Source organism: Benincasa hispida, chromosome 7 (genome assembly GCF_009727055.1).
Source record: "Benincasa hispida cultivar B227 chromosome 7, ASM972705v1, whole genome shotgun sequence".
In the NCBI taxonomy this organism is placed as follows: domain Eukaryota; kingdom Viridiplantae; phylum Streptophyta; class Magnoliopsida; order Cucurbitales; family Cucurbitaceae; genus Benincasa; species Benincasa hispida.
In genome coordinates this window covers 7,741,017-7,757,392 of record NC_052355.1, presented here as the reverse complement: position 1 = coordinate 7,757,392, position 16,376 = coordinate 7,741,017, and positions in this window count along the sequence as shown.

The window sequence follows — 16,376 nt, the reverse complement described above, 5'->3', positions numbered from 1 at the left end:
CATATTTGGAACCACTTCCAAATCTGTCAGGAACTTGCATAGGCATACGGCTTCTTTAGTTGCTTCATATGTAGCTATGTGCTACGTATTTAGCTTCCATCGTGTAGTCAACGATACAACTTTGTTTGATGTTTCTCCACACTATAGCTCCTCAATTAAGAGTGAAAACTGATCTTGAAGTTGATTTCATAGAATCTAAATCAGTCTGAAAATCAGAGTTAGTGTATCCTATAAGGATCAAATTCTGAGGCCCATACACGAGCATATAGTCCCTCGTTCTCTGAAGATACTTAGGATGTTCTTAACAGTAGTTCAATGACTCTGTCTAGGATTGGATTGAAACATGCTGACAATTCCAACTGCAAAGCATCTAACATAACGTGTACACAACATAGCGTACATCAGGCTCCCGACTGCTGATGCATAAGAAATTCTTTTCATTTCCTCAACTTCTTGAGGTGTCTTAGGACATTATTCCTTAAAAAATAAATTCTTTGTCTAAAAGGTAGCGTACCCTTTTTGGAATTTTGCATGTTATACCTTGACAACATCTTGTCAATATAAAATGCTTGAGATTGCGCTTGCGTTCTATTCTTGTGATTCTGAACAATTTGGATTCCAAAAACGTATTGTGCATTTCCTAAATCTTTCATTCGAAATTGCGATGCTAGCCATCTTTTTACGTCAGCAAGAAAACTTGTCTCATTCCCAATGAGCAAGATACCATCAACATAAAGAACCAAGAAAGCTACAGTTTTGTTGACTAACTTCTTGCAAACACAAGGTTCATCAACATTCTGTTCAAAGCCATAAGATTTGATCGCAGTGTCATATTCCAGGATTAAGATGCTTGTTTTAACCCATAAATGGATTGTTTAAGCTTGCAAATCTTTTGCTCTTGACCCTGTTCAATGAACCCTTCTGGTTGAGACATGTAAATACTTTCATTAAGATGGCCATTCAAAAAGGTTGTCTTGACATCCATTTTTCATATTTCATAGTCATAAAATGCAACAATGGATAAAAGTATTCTTATAGATTTAATCATGGCAACAGGAGAGAAGGTTTCTTCATAGTCTACCACCTCTCTTTGGGTAAAAACTTTTGCAACGAGTCTGGATTTAAAGGTCTATACCTTGCTAGTTTGGTCTCGTTTTCTCTTATAGATCCATTTCCAACCAATAGGTTTAGCCCCATCTGGTTGATCTACAAGTTCCGAGACATAGTTGAAGGACATTGACTCCATTTCTAGGTTCATGGCTTTTATCCACCATTCCCTATCAACATCTTCCCTTTCATGTTTAAAGATCAATGGATCCTTCAAGCCATCATCAGGTATGATGACCTGAATTTTTGTTAAACCCATATATCGATCAGGTTTTCATACAACTCTCCCACTATGTCAAGGCATTCTTAACTCTTGAGAAAGATATGATGGAGCAACAACTGTTGTTGAAGGACCAACTTGATCAACAACTCTTGTTGAATTTGTACTTTCTTTGGACATTTCATTTAATACTAGTTTACTGCGAGGTTGATGATTCCTAATATGATCTTCTTCTAAGAATGTAGCATTTGTTGATACAAATACTTTATCTTCTTGAGGATAATAAAAAATATCCACCTTTTGTTTTTCTAGGGTATCCTACAAATAAGCATAATTTTGAGCGTTGTTCTAATTTCTTAGGGTTTTACACCAACACGTGTGTCGGGCATCCCCAGATTCTAAAGTGATGCAAACTACCCTTTCATCCTCTCTATAACTCATACGGTGTTTCTGAAACACTTTTTGAGGGAACCATGTTCAAAATATATACTGCAGTTTGTATTGCATACCCCCAAAAGGATTGAGGTAACTGAGCATAACTCATCATCGAACGAACCATGTCTAACAAGGTTCAATTTCTCCTTTCTGCAACATCATTTTGTTGTAGTGTTCCAGATACTGTGAGTTAGGATTGAATTCCATGATCTACTAGATAGTTCTAGAATTGTAAATCCATATACTCACCATTTCGATCTGATCGAAATGTTTTGATTCTTTTACCTAATAAGTTTTCAACTTCTGTCTTAAATTCTTTGAACTTTTCAAGAGTTTCAGACTTGTGACTTAATAGGTAAATGTAGTCATACCTTGAATAATCATCAACAAAATTGACAAAATATTCATATCCTTCTCGAGCTTTAACATTCATTAGACCACAAATGTCTTAATGTAAAAGTTCTAAGGGTTCTTTGGCTCTAAGACCTTTTCCTTAAAAAGATCTTTTTGTCATTTTACCCTCAAGACATGATTTACATGGAGGCAATGAACTAACTTCTAAGTGATTTAGATGACTGTTTTTTACCAGCCCCTCAATCCTGTTGAGATTTATGTGACCAAGTCTGAGGTGCCGAAGATAGGCATCGGGGGAAATCTTTCATCTTTTATTTTGAGTTTCTGTCATTTTAAACATCTATATATTTAAAATGGCTTTTTGCTTCAGTTGGTTTTAACACATACAAGTTATTTTCAAGTCTAGCAGAACAAATACGAAAACCTCTTAAACTAATGAACACTTCATTGATTTCAAAAGTTACTTTTACATATGTTTTAGCAGACAAAACACAGAGATTAAGTTCTTTTTCATTTTAGGAACATAATATACATTTTCAAGTAAAATGTAAGCATCTTTGAAATATAACTTGACGTCTCCCACTGCTTCTACTGAAATGACTTCACTCATTCTCTCATTGAAAGTCATTTCATTTTCTGATCGTTGTGTCTAGGAACTAGTTTCCTGAAAAAAAAATGTAGATATGGTTAGCAGTGCCTGAATCTAGTATCCAAGTTAAGTGAGAACTTTCCACTAAACTTGTTTCTATCATAAGTAAATCGGATTTTCCTTGGTTTTCTTTTCTGCTATCTTTTCAACAAGATACTATGGACAACTGCATTTCCAATGCTCGTCTTCATTATAGTGGAAACATTTTTCTTTTAGTGCTTTGTTCTTGCTTTTCTTAGCAAGGGTTTTCTTCTTCCTCTTTCCTTTCTTCTTCATCTAGACACTATTATCCTTGGAAAAAGCAAACTTCTTTTTCTCTGAGGATTTCGTTCAGACAAAGATCCTGGATTTCGTTCAGACAAAGATCCTTTAAGAAATTTCTTCTATGAAAACACATTTCCTTCACTCTCCTTGTTTTTCATCAAGGATTGATAAGTCTGGAGTTCATTTAGTAGAGTGGTTAGGTTGTAATCAATCTTATTCATTACAGCATTAGTATGAAATGTTAGAAAGCTCTACGAAAGAGATTTCATTATCATACTAACTTGACTCCTTTCATCTATGACAGTGCATGAGCTTCGACAACATTGAAATGGACCATCATGTCCAAGACATATTCTCTAATAGAGGTCCCCTCTTTCATGAAGGAGTTATAGACGTACATAATAGCATCATGTCGTACTAAAAAAGACGGTTTCCCGAACATCTCTTACAACGATGCCATGATCTCACATGTAGTGAGCATGGCTTCATGCTTCTTAGTAAGCACATCAGATATTCTTGCTAAGATATAGGCTCTAGCTTTTTCGTTAGCCCTAACCCATCTGTCATAGGCTTCCCAAACATTTTGGTTAGCGGTTGAACTGGGAAGAGGAGGACATTCCTCCATTAAAATGAACCTTAAATCGTCAATGACTAGTGTTTTATTTATGTTTGAATTTCATTTTGAACACCCTTTACCATTGAATTTATCGGAAGCTAATAGTTGTATAATCAAGTTCGACATTACTGAAAAAAAAACAAATTCTATTATACTTATGCATCTAAACCCAATTTTAGCAAAAGTAATAAAATACCCATATTTCTTTTATTTATTTGCAACAATACATTAGTGAATCAGAATAGATGCTACCGAGGGGCAGTCAAATATTCCTTCACTAAGTAAGACAATCTTGACCAAATACTATTTCTAGAATAACTCTTATTCTTATAGTCATTAGTTACCATTTTTGGTCAAAAACTTACTAACACTTAGTAACTCTTGTAAGTGTGACCCTATATTTTCATATTTCATAGAACGTTATGAATATGCTCCCAAATTGAAAGACAATATTCAAGACGGAACTATGAAACCCTATTCATTTCTAAAGTTTGGGTTGTTCCGAATCCTATGTTATAACCCTCCGAGGGGATCATCGTGGTCAATGACTAGCTAATGTCACCTAAAAACGACAGTAGGCACAACATAAGAATCTCACAGTTCAAACTAATGGAAGAGACCGTAGGATATATTAACACATTTTCTTCACCAATTTATTATGAACTATTTCCCTTATACACCTTGTTATTGACCAATGCAAACACTTTCTGAATGGAGCAGTCGAGGTAAAATTGACACAAAGCCGAGCATGGATCTCACGATGTAAACTCTTAAGGATGCGAGATCTAAGAATAATGTATCGTATATATTATTAATCTCCCACTGAAGTATTCTAACATATTGGGTATCTTTTGTACTTAGGTATATTTTGGCTAATAAACACCCTAAGTCTATGTAGTTTATCCAAGTATAACCTTTATACTTAGATTTATCCTATAATGTCTAGGTGATAAAACCATTTTATTACCTCATACCGCTCACACAAGCTCATAAAACCGATTAACAACACTCAATTATTCGGTCATAATCCCTAAGTAGGTGGTGTTCCGTAAACCGTCAACTTAAATACCTCCAGCCTTAAACAAGATTATATACCCGTTAGGTTTTTAATTGTATTTTATAAGATAATGACCTATTTTAATTATTAAAACAAGTTGTTAACTTAAGTGAGCATGCAGCTTATCTTTATTATGGATTTTAATGTCTATTCCAATTTCATAACAACTTATAAAACAATAGACATGCTTTCCATCCATAACATTCATCAAAGGCATTCAAACTTTATAAAACAATAGACATGCTTTCCATCCATAACATTCAACAAAGGCAATCAAACTTTAATATAACACTTATATTAAACTTTAGAAACCCTAATCATGCATACTATATTTTATAACTAACTTATAACATATGATTATGCATGCAACATGCTTTCCTATAGTGAAATTGGCCTACTATATGCACATACATGTTTAATTTTTAACATATATTATATGCATAAAATATTTAAACAATACCGATATGGTTCAACTTTAGCATCCTAAGCAAGCAAATTTAACTAATTATCACAAATATTAATTAAAAATAGCTCCATTTTGAATTTGGACCGCTCGACTCGACCCGAACGGGACCCAAATCGCCTAAACTGGCTCTTCAAGGCTCTATATGAGACTGAAGCGAACCAAATTGGGTTGAACCGGTCAAACCAGTCTCTAACTATGAACTAGCTACGTCACGTACACCTTTCTGGGCTGGGATGAACAGTGTCACGATGCTTCATCCCAATGTTGAAACACCTCGGGCTCCAAGATGAACAGCGTCATAATGCTCTATGAACAATGTCGCGGCGCTGCAAGGGCAGTAGCTCCAGTCCAGTTTCTAACACTGACCTTGCTTGCTTCAATCTTCGATTACAACCTAGTTTCAACTCTATTAACTCCAATAAAATTACAGACTCCAGAGTACACATATAAGCTCATCAAACAAGAGTCAATTATAAATTTAACAATATAATCGAAGAGAAATTTAATGCCAAAGTTGAATTTCAACCATATCGGTCAAACAAACATGTATCCATAGAAAATCACTCACCAAACTCAAATTAACGTTAATTGAGTGTTTAAATCATGCTCTGATACCAATTGATGGAAAGAATAAGCATGCAGCAAAAGCAATCAGAATCAATAAGCACTCTAATTACACTTAATTTGAGTTTAAAAGCATGCATGAAAACTCATTTCAAGGAAGAAGGTTTCAAGAACACAATACCTTTGTTGAATCTCTACAATTCCAGCTCCTCTCCACAAATTGGATCTCCAAAAGACCATTAGACCACCAATATGATCTTCTTTACTATTCTCCAACTTGGATTGCATGGTGGAAACACTAAATTGAAGTCAATTAAGTAAAAGAGAAGAGGGTTTGAGAGAGAGGAGAATTTCAAAAATTCTATTTTCATTCACCTCCAACATTCTGAATTTTGAAGCTTTTATGGAGCTAATTCATGCAAGCACTAAGAAAACAAGCTGAATGACACTTCAATCAGCATTATCCTAGTGGGATAGGTGTTGATTAATGGATTAATCCAATAAAAGTTGGATTAATCCACTAACTCCTATTTTCCATTTTCAATTTCATTTTTCCAATTTAATTTTCACCAAAATTATATTTTAATCCAAATTCAAATCTGAATTTGAATTTCAAAAATTGAAAAATGTTTTATTTAAACAAATTTAATTAAATAAATAAATAATAATTTGATATCAAATATTAAATTAAATGCCTAATTTATACATGAATCATATTCATGGTAATTAATATTTTAATATCTCCAATTACGTTTAATTTCGACAAATTTAAACATTTTAATTATTGAATATAATAAATCAAAGCCTAAATTGAATTTGAACACTTCAAATTCAAAACCCTAATTTGAATTTTGAACATTTTAAATCCACTCAATTCACTAATCCAAGGAATAATTTTACGAGCTAGTAGAGGGACCTTATGGACCTACAGATCATAAGCTCCAACGATTTGAGATTAATTAGCTAAACTCTTTAGACCGAATTAATCAATAATTGTTCACTATCGAGATATACCACTATAGTTCATAGTTGCACTCTCCTTATTGTAGATATATTTTTGTCCACTTTAACCATAATCAAGTAAGTTGACCATTCACGGGTTGTTCGTATTTACAGCTAGGCCGAAATTATCGTTTTACCTCTGTAAATACATCTTGCTTCTTAAGCTCCCACTGATCCTCTATTGAAGGATTGATTTATAGTCCAACTAATAAACCATATCTCTCTCGGCCATGAGAGGACGGGGCCCTTTTCTTCAAAAGCAGGAGTTAGTACTTAAGGGAAAAACCTATCTGCTAACCCTAAATTGTGTAGGAGTGAATTCCATCTTGTAGAACTATGTCCCCAACTATCTATCCAGTCTTATCCTTAGAATGGGAGCTTATTGAGCAGTGGTGTTGAACGACTCTCACCTATGCAGATCAAAGGATAATCTCGAATAAACAGAAGTTCATAGTTAGCACAGGATTAAGATAGAGTTACCCTAGATCATAAAATTTAACATAATCAGTTTTAACAGTAAACGGTCGTTATAAATAAAAGTGAGTAGTTCGAGGTCCGGTCTTATGCAAATATCCTTTGCATAGAATGCTCCGACTCACATGTCTCTACATAAATGATTTTGTGATCACATCATTTATATCAGTATAAAAAGTGGGTCGCATCCAATAGTATCGCCAGGATGAGGTACCCAATCTCATCCATATACTTATATACCATTTTGGCTATATACTAAAACTTGATCCACATTTATGTCTCTGCATAATTTTAAAGTATTCATATTATAGCCATGGATTCATTTATTGGATTTTTATAACAGAATGCAATATCAATAACATTTTATTGAATGAACAACTCAATAATACTTTTATTGATAAATAGAATATGTTTCCAATATTTACGAATTGGTGACTTTTAGGACATTCTCAACAACAAGAAGAACATCACCACCATTACAACCGTCATGAAACAGCCACCATTGGAGCCAAGTAAGCAAGAAACTACAACTTGTGTCTTGAAACTCTCCACCCTTATCTTTTATTTCATTCTTCTTATCATTTGTATTTGTATTATTTTGTAGAGATTGAAAAACTCTCATTATCAATATGAATGTCATTACATTCTTCTATCCATCCATGTTTTTTCCCTCAAGCATGAGAAACTAAATTCATAATGGGTTGGAAAAGATAAGACTAACACGTTACTAAGTAATACATAAGTAAGCATTCATATTGTTTAATGTTTGCTTCATACACTATTGTAGATCAAATCGAGAGATTGCTCTAAATAGAATCAATCACTGCTTGAGAAACCAAGGGATTTTAGTATTGGGTTTTACATCCTAAAACTCGTGGTTTGTAAACAATTAAACTTATTCTAAAAATTCAATAAAGTTGTTATTAATTATATGAATTGCTTCATTCATTTTAGAAATAAATCCAATAAACTAAAAGATCCATGACTATTACATGAATACTTGAACTTTATGTGTAGACATAAAAGTGGATCAAGTTAGAGTAAATAGTCAAAATGGTCTACAGTATATGAATAAGGTTGGGTGCCTTATTCTGGTAACACTATTGGATGCGGCTCACTCTGTGGTTGTTACAAGGAGTTGTAAAGTGCTACAGACAAAGTGATCCCGATTCGTACATGTAATGACATGAGGAGTGGGGGTGTCCTGTGCAATGAGCTTGTACAAGATCAAACCACGAAATAAGTCATTTTACTTTATAACGTTGTTTACTGTTTAAGATTGACTATTTCAAAGCGATGACCTAGGTAACTTAACCTGAATCCTGAGCTAACTATGAACTCCTGTTTATTCGGGATTATTCTTAGATTATCATAGGTGAAGTTTGGCTCAACAACGCCGACTCAATAAACCTCTATTTCAGAGGTAAGACTAGGTAGATAGCTGGGACATAGGGTGCAAGATGGAATTAACTCCTACCTGCTTCCAGGGATAGTAGAAAAGTTGTTCCCTTAAGTGTTGATTCCAAGTCTTGAATAAGAAGCCCCATCCTTTCATTGGCCCGGGAGGTACTCGGTTTAATGATCGGATCACAAACCAATTATTCATTCGAGGATTAGTGGGACTTAAGAAACAAGAGGTAATCTCGGGGGTAAAACAGTCATTTGACCCAGCCGTTATTACGAATAACCTGTGAAGGGTTAACTTACTAATCATGGTTATATCGAGTGGCATAATATATCTACAGTGAGGGGAGTGCAACTCTGGGCTTTAGTGGAGTGACCTAGTAGTTAACGAATGGGGTTAATTCGGTGTAAAGAGTTTAGCTAATTAATCTCATATCGTTAGAGCCCATGATTTGTAGGTTCACAAGGTCCTCCTACTAGCTCACAAATGGATTAGTCTTAGAGTAGCAAGATAAGTTGATTTGAAACGTTCAAATTCGAATTAAGAGAATTATTATTTATATGCGATATAATTACGCATTTAATTTTGGAATTAAACGAAAATGGAGAATCAATTAATATTTAAATATGATTAAAATATTAAATTCATCAATAGGGATTCATCATGGTGTAAGTAGTGTTAAATTAATTTAATATTTGATATTAAATTAATTGAATTAATTAAATTGTTTAATTTATTTATTTATTATTAATTTTATTAGATAAATTAATTATTAAATTAATTTTTTAAAATTAATAAAATTTCATTTTTGAAAACAAAATTAATTTTGGAAATTGATTTTGAAAATCATTAAAAGAAAAAAAATTTGAAAATTTGAAAATTTCCAAAAAAATTGGATTTTTCCACCAATTTTCCAAGGAGCTCACTCATAATTCTACCATTCTTCAGCTCCAATTTTCAAGTAGGAGGTGCAATTCATACAGCAATTCTTCTTGCATGATGATCTTGCTATATATTCTAAAGAATCTGAGTGGAATTGAGCATACAAAAGAGTTGATTTTGGCAGAAAATCACTCTTGAAGAAGGGTTCTTCAGGTTGCTGTAAACCAGTGTTGCTTTCCTCCAAATTTCCTTAATCTAAGCTTATTTTGAATCCCACAACTCAATCCAAGGCACCAAGAGGATAGTAAGGAAGACCTTGAGGTGGTTCACAAGCTGAATTGAAAAGGAATTACAGCTGGAGTTAGAGTTTCAAGTGTTTCTTCAAAGATATGTCATGAAACCCTCTTCATAATTTATGGAGTATGCTTAATTCAAAGCTAAAATTAATGAATTAGAATACTTAATGATCTGTTTTTTAGAATGCTTAATGATCCGTTTTTCTTTCGCTGCATGTTTTCTAACTCTAACCATTGGTATCAGAGTATCATTTAAGCATTCAATTTGGTTTAATTTTGGCTTGGTGGGTGTTTTTTCATGAGATATGTGAAAATGGTGCACTGATATGGTTTTCTAAGATTTGGCATTAAAATTCTCTTTGATTCATTTGTTAAATTTGTAATTGGCTCTTGATTGATGAGCTTATTTATGTGCTCAAGAGTCTGTAATTTATTGAGTCATTAGAGTAGAAATTAAGATGTAATTAAGGAAAGAAGTGAAGAAGGTCGAGCTGTAAAATTCTGATGTTGAGCTACTGTCCAGGCAGTGTTGCAACGCTGCCCTTGAGCATTGCAAAGCTGCTCATGTTGCTGCCCAAATGATGAAGAACGCCCACAGCGTCACAACGCTAAAGAGAGAGCGTTGCAACGCTGCTTACCCCAGCCCAGCATGCACGCTTCAACCAAAACCAGTGGTCCAGCTAAACTGGTCTAGCCGGTTCGAGTCAAGAAGGTCCGGTTTGACTTGATTCAGTTCGGTTCATCCATTTTTGAAGATTTAGAGGTCTAGTTCGAGCGGTTCGAGTCCGGTTTGGGGTGATTCGAGCGATCTAGAAGCGTTTTGGAGCTAATTCTTGCTTTTGTAATAGTTAGGCTTTTGTTTTCTTGAAAATGTCAAAACTAAAACCATATCAGTATGTGTTTAATTATTTATACATGTGATGTATGTTATAATTAAATAAATCTTGTATATGCATAAAGTATGCCATGTAGATTTAAAATCCCATAATAGGAAGCATGTTACATGCATTGAAAGTATATTATAAAGTGTTATAATATATAGTTTGCATGTTTAGGGTTTCTTTTATTTAATATAAATGTTATATTAAATATTGAATGTCTTTTATGTATGTTGTGGATGTTTAGCATGTCTAGAATTTTGTAAGTTGTTATAAAATTTAGTTAGACATTTAAAATTCATAACAAAGAACAGTTGCATGCTCACGTAGGTTAATCACCTATTTTAATAGTTAAAATAGGTCAACATCTTGTAAAATATGGTTACAAACTCAACAGTATATAATCCTGTCTAAGGCCTGGGGTATTTAAGTTGATGTTCTACGGAACACCTCCTACCTGGAGATTATGGTCGAATTATTGAGCGTTGTTAACCGGTTTAATGAGCAATACGTGAGTGGTGTGAGGTTTTAAAATTGATTTATCACCTAGACATTGTAGGTTAAACTCCAAATATAAACGTTATACTTGGATAAAAACCTAGACTTAGGTTGTTTAATTAGCTGGAACAAACCTAAGAAAATTTATACCCAGTTTAAAGTTAGAACACTTCAGTGGGAGTTTAATAATATATATGATATGCTATTAGAACACTTCAGTGAAAATAAAAATAACGTATATGATATGTTAGAACACTTTAGTGGGAGATTAATAAATATATATGATATGATTATTTTTAGCTCCCATGTCCCTAAGAGTTCACGATCGAAATTCATGTTTCATTTTGTGTCATCCTAGAAGTGACCTCCATTCAGAAAGTGTTTATATGAATCGAGATTTTGGTGAATAGGGGAAGTTGTTCGCCATAAAATCAAATGTGACATTTTTATTTTAATTTTCATGTCCCAAGATATTCATATTGTGAGGTTCATGTGGCATTTCATGTTAACCGAGGAATGACCTTCATCTGGAAAGTGTTTGCGTGAATCAATATTAAGGTGAATGAGGGGAAGTTGTTCAATGAAAAATCAAATATATGATATATTGATTTCAATTCTCACATTCCTAGAAAATTCCCACCGTGAGATCCATGCAACATTTCGTGTCACCCTGGAAGTGACCTCCAGAAAGTGTTTGCCATGAGGTCAAGATCAAAGTGAATAGGGTAGTAGTTCATAGTAAATGGGTGAAAAATATGTGTCAACGTATCTTGTAGTCTCTTCTGTTTGTTTGGACTGTGAGATTCCTATGTTGTGCATGTTTGTCGTCTTTAAGTCGGCCTCGCCAGTCATTTAACGACGGTTATCCCCTCAGAGGGTTTTAACGTATGATTCGGAACAACTCAAACTCCAGTAATGGATAGAATTTCTAAAGTCATTTTCAACTTTGACTTTCCAATTCAGGAGCATCATTGGGGTTGAATTCTGATGTCTGGAAACAGAGGGTTACTCTTACAAAATTACTATAGTGTTAGTAATTTCTGACCAAGAAGGGTAGCTAAATGGCTATCAAAATATGAGATATTCTAAGGATAGTATTTAGTCAAGAATGTCTTGTTGTAGTGTTATTGCAAAAATAATGTTGGGTACATTATTACTTTGCAAAAACTTGATGTACCCTTCCTAAACTCGAGCATTGTATGCAAGGTATTTCTTTTTCATACCCTCATCTTAAAATTTTTGGATCTAAATGCTTACTTTTTCTTCATCCTCATGAACATACTCTACTTGAACCTTGTGCTTGTCTCTGTTGTTTTATTGGTTACAAAGTTGAACATAAAAGCTTTAAGGGCTTGATCAATCTGCACCACTTCAGATCCCCGAGTACACCACTTGTTGTCATTGCTGATTCTGAACCTGCATTTGCCCCTCAAATCGTCGCTTTAATTGGGTAAGAGAAATACCTCATCATCTCCATGTTTATCATTGTTTCTCAACTATTATTTCTCTTGTTGAACCTAACTTTTTTATCATGAGGTTAGCACTAACCATCTCTAACAGCAAGTAATGAATGAGGAACTTCATGCATTATAAAAGATGCATAATTATGGCTATATTGATCTACCTCTATGAAAAAGACCTATTGGATACTTGTGGATTCATATGATCAAAACACACTTTAATGGATCTATTGAGTGTATAAAGCACGCATTGTTGCAAAAGGTTACTATCAGGAATATGGAATTGATTATGAAGAGACATTTGCTCTAATTGCTCACATGGCATATGTTCGCAATCTTTTAGTTGTTATCACTGCCAAACAGTGGCTCCTTCTTCAAATGGATGTAATAAATTTCATCCTCTATGGCACTTTATCTAAAGAGATGTATGAAACCACCACTAGTACTTCTCATCCACCTCAACAGGTATGTCTTTTCTGTCATGCTTTATATGGTCTGAAACAAGCTCCACGAGCATGGTTTGCAACCTTCAATTCAATCATAACCCAACTTAGGTTTACTTCCAATCCTCATAATATAGTACTATTTACACATTAAACTTTGCATGATATTGTTCTTTTCCTTTTATATGTTAATGGCATGATCATTACAGGTGATGATCCTCATTATATATCTTATTTGCAATGCTATCTTAGGGCACCACTTTGAGATGAAAGATTGAGGATCCTTCAACTATTTCCCTGGGCTTGAGGTTTCACTGCCCTGATGGATACTATTTATCTTAAGCAAAATATGCATTTTATCCACTAACTCGATCTGGTATTACTAACTCCGCTATATCATCAACACCACTGGATTCAAATGTTCCTTTGCTCTATTCGATGGTGTTTGTCAACCCTCCTCCCAGATTTCTGTCTAAACCTGCAAGGAGATGTGACTGTAGCAGTTATCAACCTTCTCACTGGCACTTACTACCTATTAACCTACTTAACTTGACTTAGACGCCTGAAATCCATACACACTCAACCATAAACTTAAGATAATAACATTCTTTAACAAAGTTCTACATTACTCTTCATTAATACAACTTATGTACATTACATAAACAGTGAACTCAACACTCAACTAGTCCCTAAATGACATAATACATGTGTACTACTTATACGTAACCCACACTAGACTTTCTAACAATTTGATCTTGAGTGACAGAGCAACAGTAGGGTCGTCTTCTGGGGAGTGACCGCTACGTGTGGAGAAAACATGTAAATAGGGTGAGCTAGAAGCTCAGTGAGTGACTAACCTTTGAAACATAAAACACAAACATGACAATCATTCTGAACATAGAAATCGTGAACTAGAACCCATAGCTAAAAACTGAGAATTCAGTCAAACAAGTATTTACATACAACTTCTCTACATGTAGCTAAACATAATATAGGCATCATAGACATCAGCTCTAGGAGGCCCTCAAACCTTAGCTTCCACACTAAAACATCTTTACAAGAGAGCGACTTTTCTGGTCCGCTCTTGAGCATAACCTTACTAAGCTAAAACTTGGTTGAGAGAGGGACCCTCTGGCCCAACTTTCAACTATAACTTTAGTCAAGGTGTGTCACTTCTGACCATTACTTATGTCTTTAACTGTAACTCATCAAATAGTTTCCATAAAACCTGAAGCATAAAACATAATAACATTCTATGAATACTTCCTGAATCTTAGTTGAGAACGAGCATTCATCGCTCAAGCTCCCAACATTTGTATCAGGCTAAGAGACCCATACTTTAGCCTCAGGTTACTAAAATATGGCCTAGGAGACCCATACTTTGGCCTCTCATTCAAAACTTTCTACGTGCACGTGGAGTTACTAAGTACCATCAACACCTTAGGTACTTCATGGATACCTTCTATACTTTCAGTACCCGACTTACTAAAAACATATCATGCTTTAAAATCATACATATTATGAATCTTTCAGAACATAGCTTTTAGCTTAGAATTTGTAGAAACTTAGCTATAGTCTTTAAAATGCATGCTTCAACATAGAATACTTAATTTGAAATAAAACTAACATATCCCCTTGGCATGCGATAAAACAAGTACATACTTGAGGAAAATGCTAAGCAATCTCATGAAACTTAGTTTCTTGAAAACATATAAAATTATCATCAATTAGCATGAAATCGCATGGTTTATCATTCTTCATAATTCTTACTAATGCAGAACCAACTCAACGTATAGCATTCTTCATTAATAAGTTTTACTGAAACTTGAAATTGCATTGGGTTGTGGCTCCTTTGTCCATGCTCTTCCCAGTCCCACTGGCCCTACGTGTACATATTTAGGATCCTATCATCAACCATCTCTAAGCTCGATTACCACCTCGAGGTATTGAGTAAACATACTTTACTAGGAGTCCTTCATATAAACATCACACTTAGTTTTGTCTTATAGACTTAGCTTTCCTTAATATCATGCGCTAACCATTCAGGTTTTGCCTAGGGCAACATACTTCATAAGCACTAGACATTAATCACTTAAGAACATCATGTCTGGACCAGACTTATCCATACTTTATAAGTTATTAATCTATCAAGCATTCATAAACATCAGTAAAGTAAATTGCTTGGTAAACGTTTGAAGGTTGGCTATCAATAAGTAACTTTCATTAAAGCATGACTTGCTAAATCATTCATAAACATTTGTAAACATTAGAGTCACTCACTGTATTTGGGAAATCCTTTTAAGATTGATGAGCTTCTCCTATTAATGTCAACCCTGTGAACATATCAATATACTTTAGTTACTAGCTATGGTCTACTTTTTAGACTCATTTTCAGAATTAAGCTCATATTAATCCTATCGCATTAGGCTTTCCAAATTCATCTTCTAACATAAATAACTAGAATTCCAGAACTTATCTGAAGGAAAATGCTTCTACAAACTTGCTTAGAATTGGGTTAACAAAATTACCTCAAAATTTTAGCTTAAGAATTTTCATGGTTTACTCTAAAGCATCAAATCTTCACCATCGGCCCCAATTTAAGCAGTTGCCTGCTCGTATAATAATTTCTAAGTTTAATTTCCAAAATATGTAACTCAAACCCCAAACTTTATCTTACAAAAGTTCCTTCTACAAACTTACTTATAAAGATGGTAACAATATTACCTTAAATTTTCAGCTTGAAATTCTATGTGGTTCGGCCTGGATCTTAAATTCTTCGTCGATGGCCCAAATTTGCCTAAAAATGAAACCCTTCATTACTTTCTTCTTTCTCCGACCTTCTTCTGACGAGAATTCCTTTCAGTGGCTTGGCTTCAAAAACTAGACTCTCAGAGCTTGCCAATGGTACCAAGATCACTTGATTTGCTCGAAGGAATCGTCCAAAACTAGCTCTTAAATTTCCCTTTTTCCTTTTTATACCATCGTCCAGCCTTCTACATGAAATCTTCTTAAGCCACCTCACTCACTAGTGGAGATAAGGGCCAAGATTAAGTCAACTATCCAGATTAATTAGGGTTTAAAGTTGAACACTTCATGCAAAACTCGATACTTGAAGGAATACTCTATGGCATTTTGGTAAATACTCAATGGAAAATTCAATGGTATTCTATAAAATACTCTATGGAAAAGCTCGATGCTTGATGGGATACTCGATGCTCGATGCACGATCCTTCCTCTAACATACATAGTCGATGCACGATCCTGCCTCGATCGTACATACTCGATGCACGGTCCTTCCTCGATCTC